General features: G+C 42.8%; 1 long non-coding RNA gene across 1 annotated transcript; it reads right to left on the bottom strand.

The window, feature by feature from the left end:
* Positions 1 to 2,943: 2,943 nt before the first annotated feature.
* Positions 2,944 to 7,896, bottom strand: LOC126278158 (uncharacterized). The gene is made up of 2 exons (XR_007550661.1): positions 7,836 to 7,896; positions 2,944 to 3,295 (listed from the first exon to the last, which is right to left on the bottom strand). It is a non-coding gene; the product is annotated as an uncharacterized LOC126278158 (long non-coding RNA).
* Positions 7,897 to 8,264: the final 368 nt, after the last annotated feature.

Here is an 8,264-nt window from a genome sequence, read left to right on the forward strand (position 1 = left end):
AAGGAACCGGTTGGTAGGACATGTTTTGAGGCATCAAGGGATCCCAAATTTAGCATTGGAGGGCAGCGTGGAGGGTAAAAATCTTATAGGGAGACCAAGAGATGAATACACTAAGCAGATTCAGAAGGATGTAGGTTGCAGTAAGTACTGGTAGATGAAGAAGCTTGCACAGGATAGAGTAGCATGGAGAGCTGCATCAAACCAGTCTCAGGACTGAAGACCACAACAGCAACAACAGTACCATCAGAGAGATGAATTAGACACTTCGTGTGCGCTGAAAATTATTATTCGGAGGTTTCTGGTTTCCTGTCCGTAACATATCTTAAGCTACAGCAGTGATTTGTGCATAGTTGTTATTTCGCGTAACATGTGGTGACTGGACAGTTATTATGCCTCCCACAATTTGCCGAAATCGTACTTATTTGACCATGTTGTTAGCTATATGTGCAGTTGTGTTGTATTAATGGTGTCTCGGCACACTGGTTATTAAATCAACTTTTTTTTAACAAAAATCCACCTGGGTTAGACTTGAGTAGAGGTGGTGTATATTGTATTTTGTAAGGTATGGTGTCGAGTGCAGTTTGGCTGATAAGTTCCTAGTGGTTTAAATGTTATCACATACATGACACAGCTGATGCGGATAACGATAGGTCGCCTCCTTTGGGATTTAATCGAAATAACACATGTGTGCAGAGTGTCCCACGTTAAACCAGTACGCCTCGTGTATCATTAATCACCTGTGCAGTGGCAAAACTGTTCCGAATGTTGGCTACACTGCATTTTACGAGAAAATTGATCAGTTGCGCTTCGATCGTCAGTATTTGTGAGAAGCTAGTATTGTTCATATGTTATGGAAATGGGGCAAATTGCTTTAGAAAAGCGAACTGTTTTTGTGGACTGTTACATAAAGATGGGCTCCATCAGGGCGTGTTGTGAAATGTTTCAGCCGAAGTATCCAGGGAGGAAACTCCCACGACCAGCGTTATTTAGCATCTGCACAAGAAATGTAAGGCTGTGCGATCTGTTCAGAATGTGCAGAGGAATAGGCGACCGATAGTTAGAAGACTATAAACTCTGGTTAGAATTTGCACAGACATTACGAGGCGTCCGAGCAAGTCGGTAAGGTAGTTATCGCTGCAGGTTTCTGTATCTCTTACATCGTGTGATCGAGTACTATAAGATATGAAAGCAGAAGCTTTTCATGCGAGTGTGGTGCAAGAGTTTAAATCTGAGAATCAGGAATAAAGAGTTCATTATTTTAAGTGGCTGTCAATTGCTAACAATTACTTGTAGCCCTTGCTTCACTACATGTGAGATGGGGCTTCGTTTCATCTGTCACATTATTTTAACTCCCGACACTGCAGGTACAGGAAGCAGGACAAACCTCTCCACTCAGAGAAAATAGGTGTTTGGTGTGCATTGTCCAGCATGCATATTAGGACCCTCATTTTTCAATGACACGTTAAATCTTTGATTCTTCCTATGCACAATTGATATATGCAGAAAAGCTGTATGCAGTATTCCAACAAAATGGAGCGCAGCTCAAACATCCAACAAAGTATGAACCACATCAATGTGTTCCATGAAGACAGACGTGTCAGTAGTGCCCTCTGACCACGAGCGTCCCCGGCCTTAACATCGTCAGAATTTCATCTAGGGGGCACTCTGAAATGCAAAATGGATGTTGACAATCCTCGCACAATAGACAATCTTAGACTTGAGATTTATGGACAAATTAACATCATGCCTACAGATTTACGACGTGTTGTGGTAACGTCTCCACACGAAGTCCCGATGCCTGGATGCCCATGGACATCACTTCCAGAACCTCTTATAAACAGGTGAGTCCAAGATTTTTTGACATTACTATTATCTATTTTTATTTAGGTAGTTCATTGTTAATTGAATCTTGGGCGTCAGGCGTACCACTTTTATGTGGTAATGATATATTACGGCTGGAGGTATTAATTCATTTTGAGATTACCATCCAAATGTTAACCAACCTTGTCTTTGCTAGAAATGAACTACTGACCGAAACAGAATGAGGAAATTGTATGGTATCGAGGGTCTAATCAATGCCTCAGGCAGTACAATGTATTGATATTTGTTCATGTAGAGGCAACAGTAGAGATGTCGGAGCATGTCTGGAATTTTGGGCATTATTTGATGCCAAGATTTTGAACTTTTAAGGATTTTAATAAATGAATATTACAAACTTTTTACAGAATTGTTGATTGCTGTTCTGAACATCAAAACTATTACATGGTAACTAGTAAGTCCAAATGAACTTGCGTCTTGATACTTGGTTCCTGGTTGGCAGTTAGTTTAAACTCTGCAGACGGTAAAACTTTTCGGTGTTGTCTAGCAGCTAAATAATTGCGTCGTGATGTTTGAAGGGCTAAATTAAATTAGTCAAAATTGTTTAGGAATATAAACATGTAAAGAGTGGTGTATTAATCCTGCTACTATGTCAATTCTCCCATGTAAGATTTACAACTCCACTCTCTCTCTCTCTCTCTCTCTCTCTCACACACACACACACCCACACACACACACACACACACACACACACACACACACACTTCGGTATCTTACAAATAATACTCTCAGCTGCAGCGAGACTCTCTGTATTGACGTCATATTAATAACAAAAAATGTTCAACAGGTACAGCCAGTCAGATTTCAAAGGCCACGATCTGAGATTGTTAGCGACGAGACACTTGGTAAAACTGAACCAAAAACAATCTGAAATTGTAATTACTGCCGTACGACAGGGGTTTCTGTTAGTTTCGAATGGATAGAAGTGTGCAATGAAGTTGAAGGATCAAAAAGAAGGGTTTGACAGCTCAATGGAGAATCTACTACCAGTGAAAGACGAAGCGTCGTGTCTCCATCTTGCGACTATTCCTAATTTCTCCCAAATTATCAACGTAAAACATAATGTGACCACAGGCAAACCACATTTATATCATTTATTAACACGTCGATATTCAACATCAACATTATAATGACTTTAGAATATGAAATAACAGTAGCTGAATTGGTTTCTCTGTGTTTACGCCTGACTCTTCTGTGAACGGCTTTGTGCTGATGACGTCGATATGGGCTTCCCAGCACGGCTTACGTGCAGAACTCCTCCTCCCAGGGTGTTCCCAAGTGTTCCTCCAAGACTGCCAACGGTGTCTCCCAGACCTACGTCAACCGCGGCCGGTCTTCGCGTCGTGGTGCTCTGGGCGTCCGCTGGGCCAGCCATCACCAGTACGGCAGTCACAACCAGCGCTGTCATCACGAAACTCTGTAATAAAACAATTACTTCTGAATAACTTCCTGCTTGTACTTAACATGCTTTCTTATGTTTAAACCCTAATAACAGCTGTGACTGCGGTAAATTTAACGCATGTGATAACAGCTTACGTTAGTTGGTAGTACTGCGAGAGTTGAAATTCATTCATTCGTGTTCTTTCAGCTCCGTCATGGAAGGTATCCTTTGGGGAAATGCCTATGTAATAGTAATACTACTTGACATAGTAACTGCAGGTCATAATTCGCACTGACAGAGATGCAGGCTTAACAAATACTTTGGTAAATTATGAACAAGGAAGAATCTGGATTTGGTTCTTCAGTGAAAAAAGACACGAAATTTGCAAATGATAACCGATTCCGTAGCAAACCTGGACGCCCCTAGGTAAAACAGTGGTAGCCTTGGTAACACTTGTGTGACCAACGTCTACAATAAAGATGCTACTACTCATTTATACACGCAACACAAAAAGTTTTGCGTCACACCGGTTAGCAGAAATCCTGAAGATAGACATTGGGGCGGGGAGGGGGGAAGGGAGGGGGTAATGATCAGAGATGTCACTATGCCCCCCAAAGATGTAAGCGACCATGCATGATCAGCGATTATTAGACGGAGGGCGTCCGACAGCCTATTAGTTCCAGTCATTCCACCAAGAAGGATGTACACGGATCGTGTTATCTTTAGTTCAACCTGGCCCATACAGTCAATACCGCGGTTCGATCGCTACCATGCCTAGACGGTCAATACCGCGATTCGATCGCGTCTGGATTGTTACATTGTGCCAGGGAGGGCTCCTAACAAGGGAAGTGTCGAGGTGTCTCGGAGTGAACCAAAGCGATATTGTTCGGACATGGAGGATATGTGATGACATGCCTAGGTGAGGCCGCTACAGGACTACTACTACAGTGGATGATCGCTACCTGCGCATTACAGCTCGGAGGAACCCTGACAGCAACCCCTCCGTGTTGAATAATGCCATTCGTGCAGCCACAGGACGCTGTGTTACGACTCGAACCGTGCGCAATAGTTTGCATGCTGCGCAACTTCACTCCCGACGTCCATGGCGAGGTCCGTCCTTGGAACAACGACACCATGCACCGCGGTACAGATGGGCCTAACAACAAGGCGAATGGACCCCTCGGGATTGGTATCACGTTCTTTTCGCCGATAGGTGTCGCATATGCTTTCAACCAGACAATCGGTGGAAGTATTTGGAGGCCACCCGGTCAGGCTGCACGTTTTAGACACACTGTCCATCGACTGCAACAAGGTGGAGGTTTCCTGCTGTTTTGGGGTGGCGTCAGTGTGGCCGACATTTGCCGCTAGTGGTCAAGCAAGGAGCCGTAACGACTGTACGATACGTGAATGCCGTCCACCTTCCGGCAGTGCAACCATGTCGGCAGGATGTTGGCGAGGCATTCATCTTTATGGACAACAATTCAGGCCGGCGTCGTGCACATCTTGTGAATGACTTCCTTCAGGACAACGACATCGCTCGACTAGAGTGGCCAGCATGTTCTGCAGACATGAACCCTATCGAACATGCCTGGGATAGATTGAAAAGGGCTGTTTATGGACAACGTGACCCACCAACCACTCTGACGGATCTAAGCCGAATCGCCTTTGAGGAGTGGGACAATCTGGACCAACAGTGCCTTGATGAACTAGTGGATAGTATGCCACTCCGAATACAAGCATGCATCAGTGCAAGAGGACGTGGTACTAGGTATTAGACGTACAGGTGTGAACAGCAGTCTGGACCACCACCACTAAAGGTCTCGCTGTATAGTGGTAAAATATGTAATGTTTTCATGAGCAATAAAAGGGGCGGAAATGATGTTTATGTTCGTATCCATTCCAAATTTCGGTACTGGTTCCGGAACTCGTGGAACCGAGGTGATGCAAAACATCTTTTTCGCATGTGTATTTGCGTAAGTTACATAACGGAGCTTAGATAGCAATAATGAATCCTCCTACGTCCTTAAGCCCACGTGGATCGGTTAAGAACCATCGTTAGGTACGTTAATATTGTGATTAGAGTACCCATTGGGTGCGTTAATTTTGACCTCTTGAAGATGTGACTTCACTGTATTACAACTGTGCCAATTGTTCAAATGTAATTTATCTGGCAAGGAGAAAAGTAATTAACTTGCCAAACTCTATACAAGAAACAAACAATCGCTTTTACAGAGGCAGTGGATAGTGTTATAGTTCACGTGCATATAGTTTTCTGGTGTTGATATAAAAGTTAAATGAGCTTGTGTGAGTATAGTGGGAGATCACTCGTATTTTCCTATTGAATCCAATTATTTTACTGTTTCTTTCCAATTTAATTCGTTCATAGATGGTCGACGTAGTTATCTGGAGGTAGGCAGAGCAATTTCGACCAAGTAGAGCAATGAATAATCACTGCAGATAGCTCCCGAATTCCTCATGTGACGTATCAGTTTTTGACACTGAGTTTATTGTGAACATTGACGTTTGTCATTGCTACTTCCACTGCCAACGAGACACTGTGGTTACCGGAGGAATATGAGAACGGGCTTCAACTAAATTTCCACCTAATTACCGCATTATAATTGTGATTGTGTATCTACTGTTTTAAATGTATCTACAGTCTTAAACCACAAATGATGACAAGCAAGTTGGGACAAGACGTATAGCGATACACAATTAGTATACTATTGTCAACATTACAGGAAATGCCTATTACTCTTCATGCGATAAATTGTAATTCAAGTCATTTCATGAGTAATATGATTAAAAATAAGCCTAGTGACCTATTTACATTTCTATATTTTTCCTATTTAACTGGGCTACTGATAACTGCTAGGAGCCGTTGCAATGCAGGCTGTATAAATATGTGTTATGTGATTATGTAATCTTCACCACAATATTTGTACTACTCAGATTGTCGCTATATTTGAAGTCATCGCTTTTATGTACCTAATTAGAGTGGTGTACCGAAAAATATAGGTTCTCGTCCTCTATAAACTGCACAAACTTCCTGAAGGTTGGTGCGCTGCGTTGGTGGAGACGGTCTTGCCAAGGAGCTAGAACACCTAGAGCCTTCGGTCCAAGATAATGGATATTCTCCACATTAAATTATCACAGCTTCAAGGAAGAAGGAACGTGAAGTCTCACGCGAGCATAGAGGAGATGGAGGGGTTCATATTGAGGGCATTCCTCCCGCACGTCGGTAATTTTTCGTCGAGATTAGGCATAATCTAAAGGAAACGTTAGGTCAGAAACTAATCTTAAGCCCACATACAAAGACTTGTGCTCTTCTCGGTTTGGCAAAGGACGATCTGGTATTGTGCAGGGCCGGAATCTACGGAATACCTTGCCAGTATGGTAGAACATATGTAGATCAGACAACACTCATCGTGCGTCAAAAGCACGTTTTACACGATCGACACTTTCGCAGACCAATGACTCAGCCATAGCTATGCAGCGTATCTTGACAGACCATTTAATGAATTACCCTATCACGGAAATTGACTCAACTAGTCATTTATGGGATTCCGTTATTAAAGAATCGGTGAAAATACATTTCGCGAAAGATCCTGTTAACCGTGATGCCGGGTTCATACGGATAAGGCGTGGGACCCAGTAATTTCTTTACTTAGTGCGGAAAGAGAACATTTTGTGGCGAATGACACGTATAGCGACATTTAATTTTATTAATTTGGCAACTGAATTTTATCTCCGCGAGTGCGCATTCCGACAGAGAGCGCGCTTGTAGTGTCACCATTGCGTACGCGCATGCGCGCAACAGATGCAGCGACATTTGAAGAGGGCTCGATACTCGATTGAGGTCTCTCATGCAGCGATTGCCTTTGCGAGTGCGTCTCCACGCCAGTTTTTGCTATAAGGTTAGCGATGTGAACTACAAACCTCTAGTGGAAAACTCTAGAACGAAATATCTTGGAAGACGGATTCTCCGACGTAGCAACCCTGTATCTGAACTTTCTGTCACATTCGAGCATACACACTGCTAACTGAGTCAAACGTAATACGACGGCGTTTAGGAAAAGTAAATATTGTGATTAACAAAAGTTAACTTAGTTATTTCGTTAAATCTGCTGATACGATATAGACACGAAAAGAAAGATTGGATGGCATTCAAACTAAATAAATTAGAGTAACAGAGAAAACGACAAACTCTCCAGCACGCTGTCACTCTGATAACGATATTTCAGAATAAGTACCGAGCGAGGTGATTCAGACGTTAACACAGTGGTCTCGGATTCAGGACGAAGTCGGTCCAGATACATACAATTCTTTCAGATTAGGCTTTCTGCTAGGACTGTTAGAATGGTTTTCTTCGCCTCCTTATTCTTCCCGAACTTGTGCTCCGCCTCTAATTCCTCGACCTCAACGTTAAACCCTAACCTTCGCTACTTCCGTTTTGTACAACTGAAGAATGCTCCTCTTTGGAACCGTCAGATGTCATACGCTTAAAACTTCCCAGAGACAAATGTTACATCAATAAATTCTAACTGACAATAGCATAGAAGTGAGATTCTCTTACCGTTGAATTCAGCGTTTGACTAACCATTGCTTCGACTTCTGTTGCGCTGTGTAGCCTGTTGCGAAGTGGAGGTATATATACAGTGGATTATCTCCTCGCGTGTCGGGAAGTCAGCACAAGACTCGTGGTCGCAGCGGGTGGGAACGTTGATAGTGATTCTAGAGGGAAGGTCATTCTTGGTTAAGCTTTGCCAATTACATCCGCTTACCGTCAACAAATATGACTTTGTCAGATATCTCAGCACGGCTCATATTTCCTGCGCAACTCTTTTGAATATCGTAAAGAGCTCTGTAAATTAGGTAATCGTTTTATATTTAAGTAAAATTGCTCATGTTTTTAACGTGGAAGTAGATCTGTACATTGTTTCCATGCAAGTGAAGCATTTTTGAGAGAAATTGAAGCATAACATGTAGGTGCATGGGGTTTCAC

Source organism: Schistocerca gregaria, chromosome 6 (genome assembly GCF_023897955.1).
Source record: "Schistocerca gregaria isolate iqSchGreg1 chromosome 6, iqSchGreg1.2, whole genome shotgun sequence".
NCBI lineage: Eukaryota > Metazoa > Arthropoda > Insecta > Orthoptera > Acrididae > Schistocerca > Schistocerca gregaria.